Genomic DNA, 25,438 nt, shown 5'->3' on the forward strand with positions numbered 1-25,438 from the left:
TGTATGATCTCGGGACCAGTTAATTGTCGATCTCCTACTTCATTCCAACAAATAGGAGATCTACACTTCCTTCCGTACAATGCTTCGAATGGCGCAGCTTTAATGCTCGCATGATAACTATTATTATACGAGAATTCTGCTAATGGTAGATATTTATCCCATCCGTTTCCAAAATCGATCACACATGCCCTGAGCATGTCTTCAAGAGTCTGAATTGTTCTTTCACTCTGCCCGTCGGTTTGCGGATGATATGCGGTGCTCATATCCAAACGAGTTCCTAGTGCCTCCTGTAGTGATTGCCAGAACTTTGAGGTAAATCTACTATCACGATCAGATATAATGGAAATAGGTATTCCATGCCTTGAAACTATTTCCTTTATATATAATCGTAATAATTTCTCCATTCTATCTGTTTCCTTTATAGGCAAGAAATGTGCAGATTTGGTAAGACGATCAACAATTACCCAAATGGTGTCGTATCCCCAGGCAGTCTTTGGTAACTTCGTGATGAAATCCATGGTAATACCGTCCCATTTCCATTCTGGAATTTCTGGTTGTTGAAGTAACCCTGACGGCTTCTGGTGTTCTGCTTTGACTTTGGAACAAGTTAAACACTCCCCAACATATGTTGCAACGTCTGTCTTTAAATTAGGCCACCAATAATGTGTCTTAAGATCTTGGTACATCTTTCCAACTCCAGGATGTATCGAATATCTTGTCTTATGTGCCTCGTTCAATATCAACTTCCTTAATCCACCCAACTTCGGTACCCAAATACGATTTGCAAAATATCGAATTCCATCTTCCCGCATAACGAGTTGCTTCTCATACTTCTTCATTATTTCATTTCCTATATTTTCTTTAGTAAGTGCTTCTCGTTGAACTTCTTTGATTTGTGAGTTGAGATTCATGCGAATTTTTATGTTCATCGCTCGTACTCGAATTGGTTCTCGTTCCTTTCTGCTTAAAGCATCGGCCACCACGTTCGCCTTCCCGGGATGATAACGAATTTCACAATCATAGTCGTTTATTAACTCGACCCACCTACGTTGCCTCATGTTCAGCTGTTTCTGATCAAAAATATGTTGAAGGCTTTTATGATCAGTAAACACAGTGCATTTAACCCCATACAAGTAGTGTCTCCATATCTTCAATGCAAACACGACTGCTCCCAGTTCTAGATCATGAGTCGTATAATTCCGCTCGTGAATCTTCAATTGTCGGGATGCGTATGCAATAACTTTCTTCCGTTGCATAAGAACGCAACCAAAACCTTGTCGCGAAGCGTCACAATATATTTCAAAATCATCGTTCCCTTCTGGTAACGATAAAATAGGCGCCGTAGTCAACTTCTTCTTCAGTAATTGAAATGCGTTCTCCTGCTCCGAGGTCCATTCGTATTTCTTCCCTTTTTGCGTTAATGCTGTCAACGGCTTAGCTATTCGGGAAAAATCTTGAATAAACCTTCTATAATAACGGGCTAAACCCAAAAATTGGCGTATCTGCATTGGTGTCTTAGGAGTCTCCCATTTTTCAATGGCTTCAATTTTTGCTGGATCAACCTAAATTCCTTTGCTACTAACAACGTGGCCAAGAAATTGCACTTCTTTCAACCAGAAAGCACACTTAGAAAATTTAGCGTATAGCTGTTCTTTTCTCAACAACTCTAATATTAACCTTAAATGCTGCTCATGCTCTTGCTCACTCTTGGAATAGATAAGAATGTCATCAATGAAAACGATAACAAACTTATCTAAATACGGACTACAAACTCGATTCATGAGGTCCATGAATACAGCTGGCGCATTCGTCAATCCAAACGGCATGACCAAAAATTCGTAATGACCGTAGCGTGTCCGAAAAGCAGTTTTCGGAATGTCCTCTTCTTTGACACGTAATTGATGATAACCCGATCTTAGGTCGATTTTCGAATAAACACATGATCCTTGCAGTTGATCAAATAAGTCATCAATTCTCGGTAGTGGATACCGATTCTTGATAGTTAACTTATTTAATTCACGATAATCTATACACATCCTAAAAGATCCATCTTTCTTCTTAACAAACAAAATTGGAGCTCCCCACGGTGAAGTGCTTGGTCGTATGAATCCACGGTCTAGTAATTCTTTTAACTGACTTTGAAGTTCTTTTAATTCGGACGGTGCAAGTCTATATGGAACACGAGCCACTGGTGCAGCTCCTGGTACTAAATCTATTTGAAATTCTACAGATCTAAATGGAGGTAATCCCGGCAACTCTTCCGGAAATACTTCAGGAAAATCTCTTGCCACAGGCACGTCATTGATGCACTTCTCTTTTTCTTTCTTTTCGACTTTATTAACATGTGCTAGAATAGCATAACATCCCTTTTCTAAACACTTCTTAGCTTTCAAACAGCTAATGAGTTTTAGCTTTGAGTTACCCTTCTCTCCATAAATCATCACCGGCATTTTATCCTTACAAGGAATGCGAATTGCCTTCTTGGCACACACAACTTTAGCTCCTACTTTGGACATCCAGTCCATGCCGACTATTACATCAAAACTTCCTAATTCTACGGGTATCAAATCAATCTTAAATGTTTCTCCGGATAAATTTATTTTACAATCACGGCAAATTTTATCGGCTTTAATTAGTTTACCATTAGCTAACTCAATCATGTACTTAGCATCTAGAGGTAATGATGAACAATTCAATTTAGCGTGAAAGTCTCTACACACGTAACTTCTATCAGCACCAGTATCAAATATAATAGATGCGGATAAGTTATTAATGGTAAACGTACCCGTAACAAGCTCCGGGTCTTCACACGCCTCTCTAGCATTAATAACAAATGCTCTCCCTCGTGCAGGTTCGATATTCTTCTCCGGATTCCGGCACTGGCTCTTATAATGACCCTGTTTTCCACATCCATAACAAGTAACAGTAGCCAAAGCAGTTCTATTTGCATTAGTGGCAGGAGTCTTGGTACCATTTGTATTTGTAACGAGAGCCCTACAATCTTCAGCAAGATGACCCTTTCGATTACATTTGTTGCATACCACATTATAGTAACCAGAGTGATGTTTGTGGCATCGGTTGCATAAAGGATTTTGTCCTTTATAACCAAAGCTTAAACCACTACCCGCACCTTGCGTGATTTCTTGTTTCTTAAAAGATTGTTGTTGGTTACCTCGATCATAATTTCCATTCCACTTTCTTTTGTTACCTGATACCTTCACATCAGTATTGGATACTTTCTTATCCATGATGACCTGATCCATTAGCTCGTTTGCCATGGTTATAGCTTCATGAATTGTCTTAGGTTTCGATGCTGTAACATTTGCCTTGACCTTTTTGGGCAAACCATCTTTGTACATTTCAATTTTCCGTTCTTCGGTTGGAACCAATTCAGGACATAGCAAAACTAATTCCATGAATCGCTGATTGTAGTTGGTGATTTCAGTACCAATAACCTTCAGACTTCGTAATTCATCTTCCAACTTCCTAACCTCGTTCCTTGGACAATATTCGTTGATTAACATTGTTTTGAATTCTTCCCATGGAGTATCATAAGCTACATCTCCTCCTACAGCCTTCACATAATTTTTCCACCACGTGAGTGCACTATCTTGTAAAGTGCACGATGCATACTTGGTCATGTCCTTTTCAACACAACCACTTATTTTAAACACAGTCTCCATCTTTTCTATCCACCGGGTTAAACCGATCGGTCCTTCCGTTCCACTGAATGATGAGGGCTTGCAAGCTTGAAACGTCTTGTAGGTACATCCTACACGAGGATTTAGGTTAACTGCAGCAGCTCTTGCAGCTTCGACCCATAACATTCTGTCATTGACTCGCTGGTTGATGAATTCCTCGACTTCTTGTTCCGTCATTCGATTCAATCGCGCCATTTCCTAATGAAAGAAAGTAATTATTCACATGGAATATTATAGATGTAGTGTGTATTTATAGTACATTATAGCTTGTTAATAATATGAACCAGGTATTATTATAAAAGCCTTTTCTTCTTATTAGCGTTTTAAAATTATATCTAGGGTAGTACCTACCCGTTAATGTTCATACTTAATAGCTTAGTACAGAACCAATTACTACAATCTAAATAATACTTAACCATGGAAAATTATTGCATTTCATACTTCACTATTTTACATATGCTTATCTTACATCGAATATTAAGCACACCACACTAATAATATTATACAAAACATTATATGATCCCATGGTTTAATACGGCAGTTCATCGTTTGGTCTATTTTCTAGGACGTTTAGGTTCAAGGAATGGCCTAACGCTTATCCTAGCTGTCTGCCTATATTTTGGCAGTGGGGCTGAAGAACTAGATGCCGGGATAGAACGAATAGGGATAGCGGGAATAGGGGTGGTAGTGTCTAGTGGAGTTGGTGCCACATCATCCTCACTAAACTCGGGATTTGAATTTTCTAATTCATTAGCCTTTCGTTTCTTTCCTAGTTCGAACTTGTCTTTCGTAATTTCTTGTATTTCTTCCTCGGGTTCACTTTCCTCCTCTGGTTCACTTTCCTCCTCGGGTTCACTTTCCTCCTCGGGTTCACTTTCCGGGTTCTTTATTGTTGGTTCATCCGGAATTTGTGAGTCTTCCCCAAAGATATTATTTTCGTCATCGGATAGGTTAATGACTGAAACACCATCTGAAGATTCTGATTCGGAGTCGCTGAATGTGATAATAAGTTTTGAGCCCGACATCTATCACACAACAACTAACCCATTAGTACTACATAATATTTACATATAAATTTTAACCAACAATGATAAGCAATGGTTGTTAAATCAGATCCGGTCAAAGTCCAGACTTACTAATGTATCCTAACGACTTATCAGTTAGACACACTAATGCAAACCTGGTTCGCTAAGACCACCGCTCTGATACCACATGTCATAACCCGTCCTTAACCATAAGAACGTGTTAGATAACGTATGATTTCATTGCGAGGTATTGACCTCTATATGCGACATTTTTAAAAGAACAACTGCATATATTTTACATTACAAACCATAATTCTTATTTTGATACAAGCTTTAGACAATATAAAGATGATTATCGTTTAGCGATAATCTTAGACTTACAAACTTTACATGTGATGATAACAATACGATTTCTAGCATATTTTACATTACAATTCCTCGGATATGCAGTTTTATTTTTGACACAAATATGCATACTCAAGATCTTGCTTAAATTCAACATGTTGCAGCGGAAGCTTTTAGTTATCACCTGAGAATAGACATGTTTAAAATGTCAACATAAAGTTGGTGAGATATAGGTTTAATGCCGGCAGCGATATAAATATAGACCACAAGATTTCATATGTAAACATTTTAATAAAAATATTCTAAGTGGTTGAGCACTTGGTAACCATACTTAACATTTAATCACGTCGCATATTCCCTTTATTATGAAATCTTACTACACCGTACCAAGTGTAGTCACAAAACGAAGTACTGTGCAACCGTTGAATACTGGTCGTCCAGTCCGGTTGGGGTTGTCAGGCCCGATAGATCTATCAACAGGATTCGCGTTTACAATACCGCTGTAAATAACAGTTACCAAGCTACAGGGAAGTATGCCAGTGGTACAACTCAACGTAGAATATATTTTTCAGTTACTTGTGTCCATAACGTAAAACATAAAATACATGTATTCTCATCCCGAAATACTTAGAGTTTAAAAGTGGGACTATATACTCACTTTTGTCTTGAAGATATGTAATTTTGACTTGGTCTCCGATTGATATCACGAACCTATCCATATATAATATATCAATACCTTTTCTTTTTAAACAAACGTCACATATATATACTTATAATACTTTTAATACTTTTAATAATTCCTTAGTCCGTAGTTAGCAGTCCGATGTTAGTAATTCAATTTTAATGGTTCATTTTTAGGTGTTTAATAAACCCCCAATGAAATAAATAAAAACCCCCATCGTATATGTATTGGTCGAGATTAATCTTGACCCACGGTACCGGTGTTGTCAAATGACGTGTTGCGTACATAAAGTACCGGTGTTGTCAAATGACGTGTTGCGTACAATCATGGGATCTTATGATTAATCTTCTCGTATTGTTTACGGATGATCCTGAACCATATAAAATTAAATTATGAGTACATATATATAAAATATCATGTTATTTTAAAAAGATGTGATTTATTTAATTTTCTCCAATTATTTTCGTAGCTAAACTAGTCTTAGATATCCGATCTCGTTTTGGTCATAGTTTCTTCGTTACAACTCCGTTTTTGTTGATTCAACTTGCCACTTCCTTGGATCGAGTCCCTCTTTAAGACTATGAACTGTAAATACCTTAGTTTGTATTCGAAATCACAGGTCATAGGTCAAACTTTAGTGAAACTTATGAAGTTAATCATTTTCCATCATGTAAACAACCTTAAATGATTATTTTTCTAAAAATACTTATACTTTGAGTTAAATCATGAAATTTTTATGTGTTATCATATTCATAGTAAAAATCATTTTTCCAGAAAATAAACCTCCAATTCAAAGTTTAAGATGGTTTTTAATTATCCAACCCAAAACAGCCCCCGGTTGCACTCCGACGTCGTAAATTCAGTTTTTAAGGTGTTCTTTGAAAAACCAAGTTATACCTTGTTAAATTAGCATATATTTATGATATATTACAGGTCTTGAAGTATTTTAAAAGTTAAGTTAGAAGGATCTATTTAGTTTGCAAACAAGTTTGAAAACATTCAAACTATGTTCTTGTTGTTAAAATTTTATACCATATAATAAGATAGCTATATATATATGAATCGAATAAGGTTATGAACAAAGTTACTACCTCAAGTTACTTGGACAAGATTGCTGTAAAAGAGGAGTAAAGACCTAGAACCAAAAGAGTGGTGGAGTTGGATGAAAGATTGGAAGTAAACTTGTGTTCTTGAAAGGATTCTTGAAGTGTTTTTGTAAGGTTTTTCTTATGGTGTTTAAGTGATGTTTTTATGGCTAGATCTTCATGGATACTAGCTGAATGGTTATGGAGTTTCTTAAGAGTGTGTTTTTGTTAAAGGAAATGTGTAGTAAAATGAAAATGGAATGGAGTATAAATGGTGGTGTAAAAGGTGTATAAGTTTGTAATTTTGTGAAAAAATCTTTTAATCATGTGAAATTGTCATACTAGATAACAAAAGTAGTTACCTTATACATAAGGCATTGAACAAGGGCTGGTTGGTGGTGATTTGATGTGTATATACCAATAGTAAATAGTAAATATGTATAGAAGCTAGGTATGATACGAGTACATGTACTCTAGATATACGTATAGAAATCTTGTGAAAAATGGAATGAGAATTCAAATATAGCTATCTTTTGTGAATATACTTATATTGTTTTATGTATTTAAGTCTTTAAAAGTGATTAAATACATTACATATACGATATATGTATAAACATTATAGGTTATAAGTATTTATGTCAAATAACGTTACGTATGGTTATTGTTTTGAAAACTTAAGTTAGTAGTTTCAAAATATACTTATAACTTATTGTTATTAATACAAAATGAGATATTAAAACATCCTTAGATCATGTTAAATATGTATATATACATATATATACACAAACGTATAATTATCATATATTGTATAGTTCGTGATATCATCGGTCAAACTAGACGGTCAATCGTTGTGTAAAACTCTCTTTGAAAACATAAGTCTCAACAATTTGGATTGCTTATCATGTTGGTAAGGTATAATTTATATAAATATTAATCTTATAAGTATAGAACGATCGAAAAAGTGCGGGTCATTACAAATGCAACCTAATTCCCTACAACCGATGCTCTGATACCAAATGTGACGCCCCGTACAAAACCATCATGTACGAATCGTCAACAACAGGTCCATTACACAGTATAATACTACATGCTGTTTTAAAACAAGTTTTGCATTCATGAAAAGGTAACGTTTTACAAAAGATAACGTGACACAAAGGTCGTTACAAAGCCATTATTCAAAATTACATAAGTTGCGAATGAAAAATAAAAATTTCATGATTGAGACATCTCTAAGTAATGCAGCGGAAGTCTAACATATCGAGTCTGTAACAGCAAGTCTAAAACACCAAGACAGCAAGTCTAACAGCGGAAGCAACAACGTCTAAGCACCTGAGAAATACACGCTTAAAAGTCAACACGAATGCTGGTGAGCTATAGTTTGTATTCAGTAATGTAATGTAGACCACGAGATTTCGTATTCAAAACAGTATGAAAAGTATATGCTTATCCGTGGGCACGTGGGCACCCGGTAACTAACTTAACGTAATAATAATATCACCCCCTAAAAGTACACTTGGCGAGTGCGTATGTTCTCGAAGTATCAAATACCCGTTAAATGCTAACGCGACTAGCCCGAGTGGGGATGTCAAACCCTATGGGTCCATATCTAATATTCGCGTTCACCAGTTCAAAAACCAGTGCTTAAACGTTACCGTGCTAAGGGGAATCTTTGTGCCATTATATCACTCACACATTTGTAAAGTTTAAGTACTCATGTCTAATATGCAAAACATAAAAAGCGCATGTATTCTCAGTCCCAAAAATAGTAAAGTAAAAAGGGAAGCTATAACTCATAGTGAATATGCGGTAAAGTCGATATGAAAAGTATGCAAGTAGTAAGTTGTTCCGAAAGGTCGTCAACCTAAGTCAAAGGTCACTAAGTCAGTATATTGTCCCCAAATGTTTAAGAGTGAATAAATTAGGTCTTAAGTATCGTCATCGTCATTATCATCATACGTAAAAGATAAAGTAAGTTTTCAACAAGAATAGAGATCGAAACAAAAGGCTGACTTCGTACAGCTGTTACGACCTCTATACAAAACAAAAAGATGCGTGGTCAGTGGCCAAGGCTCCGTATGTGAGTCCTCTAACCGCTATCAAATTTTCAGATCCTAACTCAATGTCCTTTGACCGTGGCAATGGTTCAAGTGCGAGTTGGTCAGAATTTTCAGCACGTCGTTATAACGGCGTAGTGACTTTCGGAAGGCTATAAATCCTAAACCGTATATTGGATTTAGGCGAGGCCTAAATGAAAATTCATCTACTCAAAATGAATATCTGAAAATCAATTTTCCGGAAGTCCTAGGAATCTGATCAGACCCTGAAAAACAGCAAACAAGTGCTCCGGTGGGTTTCTTGGTGCTTGATGCTCATCACGGTTCTCATCCTTGATGCGTGTAAGCTTCAAGTGTACAACTCTTTGATGTTTTCGCATCACTTTGACCAATTTTCAACCATCAACACACAACTAAGAGTAAAAGCTAACATTCTACAAGTTTTGAACATCAAGGTTGCCTCTTTATTGCATAAACCCAATAAAGCTTCAACCTTTGTCCTTTTTACACAAGTTAATGCATCTTCATCATATGAGATGATGAAGACTTGATCTTTATCATCACAACAATCACAAAAAGGTTCCAAGTAAGTGAGATCTACAATGATAACTTAGATCTCAAGTATTAAGAAAACCCTAAGCTAGAAAGCTTGGATCTTTACAAGATTAATGAGACCATAAGCTAGAAAGCTAAGATCTAGTAAAAGTAATGAGACCATAAGCTAAAAAGCTAAGATCTTTAACAAAATAATGAAACCCTAAGCTAAAAAGCTTGGATCTTTAATGTTCTTGAAGATCCTTAAAGCAAAAGGCTAGATCTTCAAGCTACATGAAGATCATAAACACAAGTTTTGATCTTTTTAACAAAATAAAGAAATCATAAGCTAGAAAACTTAGATCCAACAAAAATAATGAAGATTCAAAGCTAGAAAGCTTGAATCTTTCATGTACTTGAAGGATTCAAACCAAAGTTTGAATCTACAAGATATAACAAGATCAAGAAGCTAAAAAGCTTGATCCTTGCATGATGATGATGATGTCGAAAATGAGAAGAGAAGAAGAAGAAGAAAATTTAAAACTTACACTTTTTAGAGTGAGAAATACTAGAGAGAGAATTAGAGAGTAAGTGTGTGTAAAATGTGAATGAGATTAAGTGTGAAATTGGTGATATTTGCTTGGTATTTATAGGGTGGTGAGGTGGTGGGGAGGCCCTTAGGCCGTCGGTTTTGGGGGGGACAAGTGGGGGACAACTTTTGCTTTTTGGTTAATGGTGGTCTAAAGTTGGTGCTTATGTTGGGATCCCATGCAACAATTGTGATTATGGTTAACAAAAATGCTAGTACGTTCCCTCTTATAAATGGGTATTTGTATTACATTTATGGGTCATAAACTTATTAAAATTGGACTAATTAAATAGTCCATTAACTAGAGTAGGGTGAACTAAAGTCCAACAAGGTAGAAAGTCCAACAAGACTAACAAGTGAGCATAAGTAAATTACTAAGCGTAATTAAGCAACCAAAAGCCTAAGTAATTGTTACTAGAAAATAACAATTAGTATTACGTAGTCGTAATATTCCAATTACGACAAAAGTTAAACGTATACCAAAACATATAGCTCGTTCTCAACGTCAAGTGACACTAATGGTCATAAAAGCATTTGAGGATCAAGTTAAGTAACTAAGTACTCAATGGCATGTTGTATGATAATAACGAAAGTAATTAATCATGAAATAAGATCCCAGAATATAAACCAACACAGTACGCACAAATACGCAGTTTCGCAGAAAGTAACAAGCACAAAAGTAAGTCGAAAAAGTCTGGTCGTTACAACTATAGCTATCGTACTAAGACTTGACCTAAGTTAGTTATTTATATCGATCTGCTTTATTTATAGGTCGGCGTTGTGATCATTCCTGATCACTTTATCATTTGCTGCTCACGTTTCTGTGTTGTTACTTCGTTTATGTTAAGGTGAGTTATAGTCCCATTTTTCTATGTTAAATCTTTTGGAATGAGAATACATGCAATTTATTTTACATATTGAACACAAGTGAAATTTGGTTTAAATTATTCATTGTGAGTCGAACGAAAATATTCCCTAATCTGGTAATTTTAATCTCTGGTTTCTACTGGTGAACGCAAATCCTATGGATAGATCTATCGGGCCTGACAGCCCCATTTCGTGCTAGTCGCGCTAGCAGTTTATAAGCGGAATGTATTAGTACTCCGTATTTTGGAAGATACACATGTTCAGTGTATATTTATGGTTTTGCTAAGGGTATGGAATTGTTAAGTGATTACCAGGTGGCTCACGGGTTAATGGAATAATGTTTTATATGTTTTCGAGCATATACTTTTTGTGGTCCAAAATGAGTCTTTATGTTTTCAAACATAAATCTTTATGGTTTAAATTAAATATTGTTTGCAATGATTAAACCTATAATTCACTCAAAATTTTTGTTGACAGTTACTCGCATGTTATATTCTCAGGTGCACGATTGATTGCTTCCGCTGTGCTTAGAGAGTCTGCATATTTATGATGGCAGCTTTTGTTAAACATAACTTGCATTCTATTTTGATACATTAAATTGTGGGTGTTTGTTGACTTTATTTTGGTCAACTTTTGGTTAAGTATTTATGTATGGTTTTTCTAAACTTACATATTTTGGTAGGTTTTCTTTATAGGAAATTATTTTTAAATAAAGAATGCAAGGTTATTTATTGAATTCATTTAGAGTTATGATCAAGCTGTGGGACCAAGATAATGATGGTCGTCAAGTGTACTTTAATGGGTCGTTAAAGTTGGTATCAGAGCCATGGTTATAGGGAATTAGGCTGCATTGATATCGTTACCCGAGTCAATAGGGTGCATTAGTGAGTCTAGTCTACAGCCCAACCTATAGCATATTATTATATGTGATTATTTGTATTCTATGGTATGTATATTGTTATCATACATACATCTCTATTATGTTCTAAATTTGAGAGAAACTCCCATTCCGATTTAAACGTATTCTCCGACTCATGCGAGTTTATCTTTTATAAGAACACCCCGGTTAGTGAAACCGAGGGATGTCATTCTTGACTTCTGGAAATTGATGTTAAAGCGAAGGGGTACAAAATAGTTATATTTTTACTACAAAATACTATTAAATACGATACAATTTTACACAAGTTATTTATTTATTTATAGAGTGGATATACCTAAACCTTGCTACAACACTTATAGGCAGTGTACCTAATCATACAGTAGTGTAGTTTTTAGTAAGTCCGGTTCATTCCACAGGGATCTTAGCCAAGTTTAACGCTATATTTTTAAAAACTATATTTGTAAAATATATATATATATATATATATATATATATATATATATATATATATATATATATATATATATATATATATATATATATATATATATATATATATAAGTAGTATTATTATTATAAAAAGGGGGTTTTTAAGGTTTAATGATAGGTTTGTCAATTTTAAAACTTAAGTCGCAGTTAAAACCTAATGTAAAATATTAAAAATAAATATAACTTAATTTTAAGCGTAAAGTAAATAACGATAATGAAATTGTGATAAATAAAAATGCGATAAATAAAATGACGATAAATAAAATTGGGATAATTAAAACTGCATTTAAATAAAATGACAGTAAATAAAAGTGCGATAATTAAAAGTGCAATTAAATATAAAATAAAGGAATTATGCTTATTTAAACTTTCGTAATGATGATGTTTAACGTGTTGATTTTAGTTTATTACCATGGGTTAATTGTTCTTTGTCCTGGATTATTCAATATGTCTGTCTGGTTTTTGTCCATAACAGTCCATCAGTCATAAATATAAAGTACGAGTGTCCTCGTCAAATTATCCTTATATCCGAAGTCAAATATTTCAACTAATTGGGGACTTAAACTATAATTACACCAATTTTCCTTGTATATAATTCACCCCTGTTTTAATAAGTCCATAGACTATTAATCCATTCCCGTGTCCGGTTAAATGAACGATTATTAGTACTTATAAATATCTCGCCCATTGTGTCCGATCGAGTGTATATGGTTATTTATATGTACGTCCAATTGTAAATCTTTATATTAAACTAACAAACTATCATTTAATTAAAACAAATATAAAGCCCATTAATAACCCATAGTCTAATTTCCACAAGTGTCGTTCTTTTGTCCAAACCCCAATTATGGTACAAAGCCCAATTACCCTGTCTTTAATATTTAGCCCAACATCACGATTACTTCGGCTTAAATAAGTATAATAATAACTTAGCTACGAGAGATTAATTTAAAAAGGTTGAACATAACTTACAATGATTAATAATAGCGTAGCGTTACACGGACAGAATTTCGAATTACACCCTTACAACATTCGCTAACATACCTTTATTATTAAAATTAAAATTAAAATTAAAATTATAATATATATATATATATATAATATATAATATATAATATATAATATATATATATATATATATATATATATATATATATATATATATATATATATATATATATATACATATACGTTTGAGAGATGGAGAAAGAAAAAGATGTGTTTAGAGTTCGAGCAAAGCCTGCCTTTTATAAGAATGTGGCCAGAAAAAGTAGGCCATGCGATCGCATGGCCTGGGAGTGTTAATCCCATGCGATCGCATAGAAGGTAAATCCAGCTCACATTGATTTGTTTCCTAGCTTGCCGACGGTTTTATATAATAATATAATATATATATATATTATTTTAAGAATTAATTATATATTATATTATATTCATGTGCATAGTTGACTTGTAATTTTTAGTTCGTTGCGTCGAGCGTTGAGAGTTGACTCTGGTCCCGGTTTCGGATTTTCGAACGTCCTTTCGTACAATTTAATATCTTGTATTTTGTGTTTTGCGGCTTGTACTCTTGTAATTTTGAGACGTTTCTCACCAATAATTTGAACCACTTTGATTGTACTTTGTACTTTTGAGCTTTTTGGTCCTTTGCGTCTTCAATTCGTCGAATCTGTCTTTTGTCTTCACCTTTTATTATTTAAACGAATATCACTTGTAAATAGAACAATTGCAACTAAAAGCTTGTCTTTCTTGAGGGATAATGCTATGAAATATATGTTCGTTTTTAGCATTATCAAATATTCCCACACTTGAGCGTTGCTTGTCCTCAAGCAATATAGTATTAAAATAAAAATACTAGAATCACTTCTTTATTCTTCACACTTTATACATCAGTGATTTTGATATGGCGGTATGAACAATGGTAGTAACGATGTGGTTTATAGTCCCACATGAATATGAAAATTTAGATCCTTAAGGAAATAGGATCTTTATGAAAACATTTGATCTTTTAAAAATTTAATCTAGTTTTTACCCTAGATAAGTTTTCCGGAATAACCCTTCACCGGTGTTTGCAAATTGTTTTTGTGGGTTTGGTGAGTTTCAGATTTGAAAATTTTAGCTCAAAACTTGCGGTTTTGTGTCACCCACTTGCTAACCTTGTATTAGAAAAGCAACACGTCCAGTATACTTGTTCCGTATATTACCTTTCGGTAAACTACCGTCCGGTTGTAAAGGAAAGCGTTGAACAAGCAACTGTTAAGGCAATGTCCCGTGACATGCTTTTAATTATGGTCTATAACGTGTCGGATGCTATTACTATCCTTTGAAGGAGAAATAGTAAAGATCACCCTATAATTTTTCGGTCTGGCACAAGGTCCTGTCTTCGACAATTCTATGTAACCACCGTTCTTACGGTTGACACCCGATTTGATTCAGGTGACCGAATGAATTCCAGGTGAATTTCTAGGATTTTACGTTCAATGGTAATGAACGCATTGAAAATAGGGTTTTCAGAAAACAAATCGGGTATAATTTTGATCAAAATATTTTCTCGTTCAAGCTCGATTTTAGATATCATCGAATTCCATGAGTTTGAATTCTCAATCTTTAAAATTCAATCTCAAGGATTGAGTAATATCAGTCTTAAAAGCTGATTTTTGATCTTTTAAGGAGATTATCCTTTCTGGGGATCTGATTCATTAGTCTTATCAAGCTAATTTGTACGGCGCCCTCCCCATTTTATGAGACAGATCCTCTCATGGTTAGGATAAGTCTGACCACTTGGCGACCCTGTTTGATGCTGAGGTCCGTGGATTTCCAGCTGATTTTCGAGAAAACTTTTCAAGGTTTTTTGTAAACTCTACAACTGGTCTGGACGACAAGTTCCTGACCTAAATCAAGAAGCGCGTGTCTTTTTTGGAAGACTTTACTTCCTTTTAATGATGGAATTGATTCATCATGTAGATCCATCTTTCTTTCAAATATATTACAATTTACCAGGTAAACGGTTAATTTTGTCCAAAACAAAAGTATCTTCAATTATATGTACAAAAATATGTGATATATGTTTTAAATAACTTGGTAAATTTTCCCACACTTGGCTTTTATTTTCCTTTCTTTGCCTTTTTATTGTCCTCTATTCCATTTTAAATGAATTCTAATATTTTGGGTTGTTTTTCAATTTATGTCTTTTCCGAGGTAACAATAATTTCGGTGTTAACACCTAGTTTTATCGCTCATAAATATGTATAAACATGATTTTGAGTTCATTTAATTAAAAATTTTGAAAAAAAATTACTAGAATTGGGTAGTCAGTATATAAGACTAGGGCTGTTCTTTATTATCAGAGAGCACTAGATTCTAATACAACTACTGCGTTACTAGTATTTTTAATGGTAACCAAGTGTATAAGTTAAAAATTTTTAAAAATCCGAAAGAATTTAACCCCTTCCCACACTTAAGATCTTGCAATGCCCTCATTTGCAAGAAATCAGTAACAATTTAAATTATTGAGGGTGATTAGCGTAGAAAAATGATTAAAATTTACCAAAGTTTCCAAACATATTGGCGTTTGTTTGTTGAATGATAAATGGTGCACATCATTTGTTCATTCCGTCTTGTTGTAACATCACATTTGTTTTTCGTTTTATCGTCAAAATCAGTAGCTTTTGCTGAACTTAATGCCAGTCTTTGAAAATGTGTTGTTTTACCCTGTTGTGTACAATTGACAATATACATACATACAAATAATAACATGCATGGTAATTTGAAATGGGACTTAAAATCCCACTTTCAAATCAAATATGAAATATTAGTACAACATAATAAAAATATTAAACATTACAATAAAAGTATCACAATATTATATGTTTAAACATAATTAAATAAAAATAATAAAAAGATAAAAATCATAAAAATACCAACGGGAACTATATCAATCTGGATAGGGGTTCCAGTTCATGTCGTCGGTCGGGTTCCATGGTTGGTGATAGGTGTACTGGTAGGCCTGGTTAGGGTCGTAGAGAGTAAATGGTGGTCTCATGTTGGGCTGGTGTGGAGGATAGTAAGCGGGTCGGGTCGGTACATAGTGATCCTGAGGTGATAGCCGACTCATGATCTGACGCTGATGATAGTCCCATCTATCATGCTGTCGTTGCCTAGAATGCTCGTACTCATTCCGGGCTTGCCACTCCTCTAACCGACTAAATCTATCCTCGTTTGTCATTTCTACCTCATCTATACGCTGGTAGACGTCAGTCATAGCCTCCCTAATGACATCCCTAATGTCATCCGCTTCCTCCATTTCCTCATCTGAACCTCTCTCTACATGTGGATGATTACCATTATAGGGTACTGCCTAGTTGCGTCTGCTCTTTAATACCTCAGCACCCTGATAGACCCTCAATCCTAAAGGCTCAACCTATTCCCTACATACCAAAAGTGGACCCCCTTGATCCCAATCTACACCCAAATACTCTACAATGAGAGTAACAAAAATACCTCCTCCTATTACTCCCCCTTCCTGTATTCCTTCCACCATCTTAGACAAATAAAAACCAACACAGTAAGGGATATTTACAAAGCCTCTTGGGTCTCGAATACACTTAAGGTAAAATAAATCATGTAAGGTCATTTTCTCCTTGTTGTGACCTCTCTGTGTAATCGAGTTAGCCAGAAATCTATGAATTATACGAAGCTCGGCTCTGTTAATATGTAAGTAGGAGTGTGTTCCTGCCCGCCCAAAAACATTAAAATCTGACATACGCCTCCAGACGGCGTTAGCATCAAAATTCCTATCTACCATTTCACCATGATAAATCAAATTTGTACAATCGGGTAATAGTAATTCAGCTGGTGTATATATATGTAAAGCCCTGACCATTGTAGAGACCCGTCCTAATCCATCCGGACGAAGTCCATATCGATTATAAACGATTCACAACAGTTGATTTCATCGCAAGGTACTTGACCTCTATATGATACATTTTACAAACATTGCATTCATTTTTGAAAAGACAATCTTTCATTACATCGAAAGTTGACGGCATGCATACTATTTCATAATATATCTAACTATAATTGATTTTATAATAATCTTGATGAACTCAACAACTCGAATGCAACGTCTTTTGAAATATGTCATGAATGACTCCAAGTAATATCTTTAAAATGAGCAAATGCACAGCGGAAGATTTCTTTAACACCTGAGAATAAACATGCTTTAAAGTGTCAACCAAAAGATTGGTGAGTTCATTAGTTTAACATAAATAATCATTTCCATCATTTTAATAGACCACAAGATTTTCATTTCTCATAAATATACGTCCCATGCATAGAGACAAAAAAATCATTCATATGGATTGAACACCTGGTAACCGACATTAACAAGATGCATATAAGAATATCCCCTATCATTCCGGGAAATCCTTCGGACATGATAAAAAAGAATTCGAAGTACTAAAGCATCCGGTACTTTGGATGGGGTTCGTTAGGCCCAATAGATCTATCTTTAGGATTCGCGTCAATTAGTAGATCGATTTACTAATTCTTAGGCTACCAAGCAAAAGGGGCATATTCGGCTTCGATCATTCAACCATATAATGTAGTTTTAATTACTTGTGTATATTTCGTCAAATATTTATAAAAGCGCATGTATTATCAGTCCCAAAAATATATATTGCAAATGCATTTAAAAAGGGAGCAAATGAAACTCACCTAATGTATTTTGTAGTAAAAATACATAGAACGACATTGGACAAATATAGGGTTGGCCTCGGATTCACGAACCTATATCATTTATATATATTAACACATATAATGAACATGTAATAATAATCAAACCAGTTTATTAAATCTAGTAATATATTTGTTATTTTAAAGTTATATATATATTTACTTTGTATATTAATAGTTGTACATTAATACATATATATGTATATAGATAGCATTATATTGTAAATCTATAATTTGTAATATAAAAATAATACTAATAATAATAATAATAATAATAATAATAATAATAATAATAATAATAATAATAATAATAATAATAATAATGTTAATAGTGAGAATAAGAATGATAATACTTAAAATGATAAATTTAATAAAAATACTTTTGTTAATAATAATAATTTGAAAAATGATAATTCTTATGATAATACTAATAATAATATTAATAATAATAATACTTTCTAATGCTAGTGATAATAATAATAATAATAATAATAATAATAATAATAATAATAATAATAATAATAATAATAATAATAATAATAATAATAATAATAATAATAATAATAATAATAATAACTACCTCAAAAAATAAGTTCCAAAATAAGTGCCCTTGCCCGGGCTCGAACCCATAACCTCTCGCTCACATACCAATACACCAACCAGTCGAGCTAATGAGTCTTTCTGTTTTATTTCCGTAACCAACCCAATATAACCTGTATTTCTTATCCTCCAGACTTCACCAATTTAATTCGACCCAACTCATCAAATCCCACTTACTAAATCCAAAAATGGCCCAACATAATTACTAGTAATCCATGACCCAATACTAAAATAGTCCAACATATGAAATTCGTGGACTTTGGTTAATCTAGCAACCTGATTCGCAAAAGGGCATAAATAAATAAAAAAATAAACGCATGCATCCATATCTTCACCTCATCATCCACTATCAATATCTTATTCCCTTCCAGAATAAATCATGGCTTGATTAAAGAAAAAAAAATTTCGTTGGTGGCCCAAGAACAAAAGTAATTCGGTTTCTTCTCCCTAAAAAAAATTATGTCGGGTTATCCACTTTACAATTTTTAGCCAAAAGGAGAGGAAAAAATTATAAGTATTACACTAGTATCTGGCGTTTTTCAAAAATATAAACCATGTGGGATTATTTGTATTACTTTTGTCTTCCACTAATGAAAAATACAACATGCATTATCGTTAGTTTAATGACCCACATGCAAGATAAATAATCGATAGTTTGATTTTGGGTAGGTTGAGATTGAGACAGATTTATACTAGAATCCGAGGCGGTTTCTTTTGTTATATATATATATATATATATATATATATATATATATATATATATATATATATATATATATATATATATATATATTCGCGTTAACATGGACATATACAAATAAGTGAGTGGTGTGTGTGGTTCAAGAAGAGAGGGAGATAAGAAAAATGGTGGTTCGATCATGATCAAAACAATAAGAGAGTTGCAGCCGTAAACAGAAGTCCATGGTGGTGTGGAGGTGATTATTTGTGCATGAAGAAAAATTTAGAGGGAGAGAGGAGGATAACATTGAAGGTGAAGCTGTTGATCATAGGTGTTATTCCTTGGTAGGTTTCAAATAGGTATGCCGAAAAATGAAGATCAAAAGTTGGTGATGATGGATTGTGGGTTGAGCAAGAGACGAAGGAACTGTAGTAGATACAAGTTGTTGGGTTGGTGATGAACATGGGGGGTTTTCAGTTCTATGTTGACAATGCAACATCATTAGAGGAAAGCTAGCAGGTGCAGTTCGAATTGTGGTTTGTTCTTGTGAGGCTTACGACCGAAGCAGAAGTATCAGTTAAACAGGTCGACTAGTATATGTGTGTTTAGGTGTTGATGGTGGTTCTTTTGAATCTACAGACTAGAACACAAATGAAACGCATAAAAAGAAATTGGTGGTTTGATGATGGTTAAATGGTGAAATCGTTTTGATTGTACGATTAACTAGTATGTTTATATGGGGTACTAATGATAGAAGGTTGGGTGAATTCTCTATAATCACAAGCTAATCGATATATGTATATATCAATTTGTTGACAGAATTTTTGAGCACGATAGAAGTCAGAGAAGAAAAAAAATATATATATATATAAGTTGATTGATACTTACATCTGAATGTTGGACTTGTATGGAAAAATCTATTATTGACATAGAATCAAATTAAGAGACACGATTAAACAGCCAGTACAGAATTCCTAACTAATTTTGTTTGCTTATAAAACACTAGGAATCTATTTGTACTAATATTTGTCTTTATATTTTGTATTTAACCAAATGCAATCGTTTGGAATCAGATTAAGAGACAGGAAATCGAATTTAAAGCAGTTAATTTGATATCTATAACAAACTCGTACGAAATCCTTGACTTTTATTTTATCTAATTAATATTAATGACAAATAAATATATTAGTAATAATAAATAATAATAATTATATTAATTTTATTTACGGAGTATAATAATAATAGATAATAATAATGATATAAAAAAAATTGTGTTAATAATATTAATCATAATGCAAATAATACTAATTATATCAATACTAATTACACTTAATTATTTTATATCTTTTCTTACATATTTAATTGTATTTTATAATTTCGATATGTATATATATATATATATATATATATATATATATATATATATACATATTTATTTACAAATCAATTGTTCGTGAATCGTCGGACATAGTCAAAGGTTAACTGAATGTATCAAACATAGTTCAAAGTTTTTAAGACTTCAACATTACAGACTTTGCTTATCGTGTCGAAATCATATAAAGATTAAGTTTAAATTTGGTCGGAAATTCCCGGGTCATTACATCCATGTCCAGCATGGACATCCTATACATCCTACGGCCAAGTATAAATCTAAGAAAACTTCTATCATCTAACCTATCTACATCCTCATTTAACGCTATAGTACTCATAAGCTCAACGCACCATTCCTTATATACAGGCCTACGAATGGTGAATAAACGTTCCCAATCGGGAAAAGAAGAGCTGCCATACCTTTGGATCAGTAGCAGTCTAACACGGTTAGCTAGTTGGACCCTTTCCAAAGGCTCCCAATCGATTACCCTCGGCACTTCTACATTTTTCGGTACCAGTTTGAATTTGTTACTTTGATATGTTGGGTAATCTTTCCAGCTTCGATCAAATCTCAAATTGGGATGCAACTGCTCTTCATGAATCGTCGGATGTGATACTATCGGATGCATCAGAAATACTATGTAGGCATCAACATATTCTTGTTGCGGATCATAATAAGGTACATGTTGATCAGGTTGTTGTTGTTGTTCCTGTTGTTGCTCCTGTTCAGGTTCTGGAGCAGGTTGTCTAGATGATAATGATGCACTATCAGTATCGGTATTTCTCTGCAAAACACATTAAACACAAAATTTGTGCATCCAAATATGCATTAGTGTTAGTAAAATAACAACTTGAAACAATTACAATAACATGTTTAATCAAAATTAAACTTATACAGATTTTCACAATTTTAACAATTCTACACTTTTTCAAATAAGCATATATGAAAATGTTTACAAAGTTCATAAGCATTCAACTCAAATAACATGTTAAAATAACCATTACTAGCAATTAAACAAGTTTCAAATGGCATTTACATCAATTTAATCAAGTTCATGAATTTTAGACCTAAAAAGTCCACTTTAATTCTCAAAAATCATGTTTAGGATCAAAGTTTGGATCATTTAGCTACCTAAACATGTTACACTTCTTAATTTAGCAATAATTCATGAAAAAAATCGGCCATAACCTGTTTATATCAAAAAGCCCCAAATTTCTCAAGAACACAAACCCTAGATTCCTAAATTTTTTGAAGTTTTTGGCTTCAAATCATGTTAAATAGCATCAATCTAGGTTATACATGCATAATATATTAACAATTTAACTCTAATTACACTAGAAATTGACAAAATCAAATTAGGTAAAATATTGGTAAATATCACAAAAACTAGGAAATTTAAGAGTTTAGGGGTGTAATTTTTACCTACTTGTTGAAAAATTCGAACCTAGGCATGATTGTAGCGAAGTTTTGTGAGAAATTTGGTGAAAAATGATGAATTAAAGAGTGTATATGTGTGTATGTTCGTGTATGCGTGTGGATAAAGTGAGGAGACAGAAGCACAGGTCGACTGGCCATTTGTTTCTCACCAGTTCAGGGTGCCCATGCGATCGCATGGGTTCCCCTTACAATCCCCATGCGATCGCATGGGTTTTTTTTTTTTTTTTTTTTTTTTTTTTTTTTTTTTGTAAAAACCTTATACTAATAAAACATTAAAAATTAAAATTTTATTTCTTTTTAGGATGAGGGTGTTTCGGATCGTTGTCCTAGTCCGTCTCTCGACAAAAATTTTAAAATTTGTTATTTTTAAGTGCGGTTTTTAAAAGTAAAGATTTTTGGGGTTTTTTTTAATGTTTTTGGCATACTTTAATTCAATAAGATTAAAAATAATGATAATAAAAGTTCTCGTCCCTCCCTTGGGTAGAGCAATTTCGGTTCAACGACCTAGTTTTCAACTCACGACGAATTTTTAGAAATCAGATTTTTAACTTAGTGAAATAAAGTAAATTTTTGTTTTTAAATTCACACCAAACTTTAATTTAAAATGCATACAATTAAAAATTTAATATTATTAATATTTTAAAAATTCACACCAAACTTATATTATATTTTTGTTTTTATACATACAAACTTATATTAAAAATATTAATTTTTCAAATATTTACAAACTTAAATATATTGATTTTAAAAAGGTTACAATATTAATTTAATATATATATATATTAATTTTAAAAACATTAAAATTCAAAATCTTTTTGGTCTTTTATCCCACTTTAATCAATCAAATATTATCAAAAATATACTCCCCTCTTTTCGGTAAAGTAATTTCGGTTCCATAACCTAGTTTTACTCCTGACGAATTTTTGAAATATTTTGGGTTGATTGATTAAAGATATTTATACCTTAAGAATAAACGGTAAATTTCGCAGTGATGTAATAAATTTTTGTATGATATCAATAATTTCGGTTACGCATACCTAATTTTATTGAATACCAATTTAATACTTTATAGCGAACGATTCAGCGTTTATTATCAAAAGGTTAAAAGAAATAAAAATAAAAATAAAAACTGTACATACTTACCTGTGAGATAGAATTCTCAGAGACCTGCTTTAGCTGACTCATAGGAGAGTCGTGTGATTTGGTTCTCCGTAGCTACGTAAGCATAACCTCGAATCTTCAATATCTTTTCTTCTAAACATATAAATGGTCCTTCTCTACATAGATTAACAAATTCGGTGTTTGAATATGTTTAATTATTTGAACATTTACCTTCGTGTGACCATTTTCCACATTTGTAACATCTTTCAAGGTGTCGTGCTCTTCTTTTTGTTGCGAATTTTAATTTTCCTTTACCAAAATGTATCTTATGATGATCTTTTCTGAGTTCTTTTCTTACTTCGTCACATCTGCTTCTTATTACTGACACCAGGTCACTCGGGAGTGTGTCATTATTACGTTTAGTAATCAAAGCGTGTAGCATTAGACCATGGTTCAGATCAAAGGAATTCTTCATCTCGTAAAACCTAAAAAATAAAAAATTCAGAATGGGGGGAGAAGACTAGTTCTTTAGGGTCTGCTAGGGAAAGGCCATTCGGATTCCATTCTCGGAAACTACACGAAAACAGAATATCTAACTCTAACAGAAATATATATTACCCTAAAAAGATTCGAACCTTCCCACACTTAGTTAGCTGTGGTGTCGAAATTGTGATTAACTTCATCTTCAACTTCCATTAGATTATCTATGTAATGTTTAACTCTGTAACCATTAACTTTAAATTCAATCCCATTTGAATTTATTAATTCTACTGTTCCATATGGGAAAACTCTCTTAACTATGAATGGTCCAGACCATCTTGATTTCAATTTTCCTGGAAATAGCTTGAATCGTGAATTGAAAAGAAGAACTCTGTCTCCTTCTTTAAATTCTTTTGAACTTCTGATTCTTTTATCATGCCATTTCTTCGTTATTTCCTTATAGATTAACGAATTTTCATATGCTTCATGTCTTAATTCTTCTAATTCGTTTAATTGGCTTAACCGTAGTCGTCCAGCTTCATGTAAATCAAGATTACATGTCTTCAAAGCCCAAAATGCTTTGTGTTCAATTTCTACTGGAAGGTGACATGCTTTTCCGTAAATGAGTCTAAAAGGTGTGGTTCCACTTGGAGTTTTGTAGGCTGTTCTAAAAGCCCAGAGTGCATCCTCCAATTTCATGGACCATTCCTTCGGATTTGATCCTACGGTTTTCTCTAGAATACGTTTTAAAGCTCGGTTGGTATTTTCAACTTGTCCACTTGTTTGTGGATGATAAGCAGTAGAGATTTTATGAATTACTCCATATCTTTTGAGAATTTTCTCAAGTTGATTATTACAAAAATGAGTACCTCGATCACTTATTAAAGCTTTCGGTGTTCCGAACCTTGCAAAAAGACGTTTTAAAAAATTTACTACAACTCGTGCATCGTTAGTGGGGAGAGCTTGTGCTTCCGCCCATTTAGATACATAATCAATGGCAACGAGAATGTAGAGATTATTATGAGATTTTGGAAATGGACCCATAAAGTCAATACCCCAAATGTCAAATACTTCACATACTTGAATGACATTTTGTGGCATTTCATCACGTTGACTTATTTTTCCGGCCCTTTGACATGCATGACAGGATTTACAAAGAAGGTGTGCGTCTTTGAAAATTGTAGGCCAATAGAATCCAGCATCGTAGACTTTTCTTGCTGTGAGTTGAGGCCCATAATGCCCTCCTGTTGGTCCTGTGTGACAATGGTTTAAGATTTGACTAGCTTCATCTCCGAATACACATCGGCGTATTATTCCATCGGGACAACTTTTAAACAAATGTGGATCTTTCCAGAAATAGTGTTTTATATCACTAAAGAATTTCTTTCGTTTTTGGTACGACAACCCTTTTTCAACGAATCCACATACTAAGTAGTTTGCATAGTCTGCAAACCATAGAATTTCACAATAATCTATCTTCAATAGATATTGATCAGAAAAGTTATCTTGTAAGGCCGATTCATTTAGAACTTCTAATTCGGGATTTTCAAGACGAGAAAGATGATCAGCGACGAGATTTTCTGCTCCCTTTTTATCTCGGATTTCAATATCGAACTCTTGTAAGAGTAAGATCCAACGGATTAATCGTGGTTTGGCATCTTATTTTGAAAATAGGTATCTAAGAGAAGAATGGTCGGTATAGACCACCGTTTTAGCTAGAACGAGATCTGAACGAAATTTGTCAAAAGCAAAGACAATAGCAAGGAGTTCTTCTTTAGTAGTTGT

Source organism: Rutidosis leptorrhynchoides, chromosome 4, assembly GCF_046630445.1.
Source record: "Rutidosis leptorrhynchoides isolate AG116_Rl617_1_P2 chromosome 4, CSIRO_AGI_Rlap_v1, whole genome shotgun sequence".
Lineage (NCBI taxonomy): Eukaryota > Viridiplantae > Streptophyta > Magnoliopsida > Asterales > Asteraceae > Rutidosis > Rutidosis leptorrhynchoides.